The sequence below is a fragment of the Neltuma alba genome, unplaced genomic scaffold, assembly GCF_004799145.2.
Source record: "Neltuma alba isolate B1F8T4 unplaced genomic scaffold, ASM479914v2 tig00011916_pilon, whole genome shotgun sequence".
Classification (NCBI taxonomy): domain Eukaryota; kingdom Viridiplantae; phylum Streptophyta; class Magnoliopsida; order Fabales; family Fabaceae; genus Neltuma; species Neltuma alba.
Window position 1 is genome coordinate 1,158,174 of NW_021636509.1, and position 1,261 is coordinate 1,159,434.

Genomic DNA, 1,261 nt, shown 5'->3' on the forward strand with positions numbered 1-1,261 from the left:
TTATTCACCTGCGTTTTTAAGGATCCAATTATCATCATTAGCCATTTGGAACACAATGTAACCAAACAACCCATTTCTCTTGGCATAAGAAAATTTAGCTCTGATTGCCTCTACATCGTCGAAATTAATCTAAGATCATGCAACTTTGAACTGATTAGCCACAACACTGGAATTATATTCTCCAACAGATGCCTCCCCAAAGCTCTTCATGTAGCTTCTTATCAACTTGTAACCCATTGAACCATCTTTTGTCAAACTAGGTCCTGATACTAGTGCTCCCATGGTGCTGTTTGCTGGATTTGGCAGCATCCACACATATCCATGATAAGGCAAGCCTATAAGCAGCTTATTAGATGAAAATCCCTTTTTCTTCTACTCTTCAATACAATTATCAGTATTTACCCACCCAGATGGACCACACAAGGCAGCATGAAAACCTGTAAAATTGTTCTTTGTGGGAAGACAGTAATCATAAGCTACAAATTATACCCAATCTAATTTTCTTTGTATTGAATCGAAAAGGTAAGTCATGGATTTTTCAGCTTGAAGATAGTAACCTTCCATAACCAATAACAATTTTGTTGGTTTGAGTTTCTTGCCTCAGAAGTTAAATTAAGCTTCTTACCATTCTTTCAAGAGGGTTCCTAGATTGCTCAACACAGAAGCAGAACTTGGCCCAACCCCATAAAAATCTATTCCCTGAAACCCATATAACCTAGCTGTTCGAATCAATGAATCAATGAAGGATTTTGTATAAGAAGAACCATTTATCATAGAGGAAAAAAATTGAATCTTCTCGACCTCCCCGGATGGATATAAGGGTTGTAAAGATGGTTTTTGGAGCTTCATAGTGCGGGTGACGGTGGAGAACTTTTGTATGTCAGAAAGGTCAGTTGAAACGTCGTAATTGGAAGCGTTTACATGAGCAAAAACACAAAGAAGGTGAGTGAAAAGCTTAGATTTTATGTCTGAAATGGAAATTTCACCACTAGTATAGTAATAAGCAGTTCTCACCCATTATAAGGGAGATGAATCTGCAGAAGAATGAGAAATGAAAGGAAAGTATAAAACGAAGAAAAAGAGTTTAGACGCCATTGAATTGAAGAATGAAAATTGCATCAAAGCTTTGCTTCAGTTATTGATAACATTATTATTTGTTTGGCAATGCAGACCCAACTCTTGTCATGGTTTCCTGCTGGAAATGGGTTTCGTAGTATATGATTTTAGGATAATGACAACAAAATTAAAAATCGATACCTAA

At 36.6% G+C, this 1,261-nt stretch overlaps 1 pseudogene; it reads right to left on the reverse strand.

Annotated features, from left to right (window-relative positions):
* LOC114719392 (class V chitinase-like) lies at window positions 1-774 on the reverse strand (annotated as a pseudogene).
* Window positions 775-1,261: the final 487 nt, after the last annotated feature.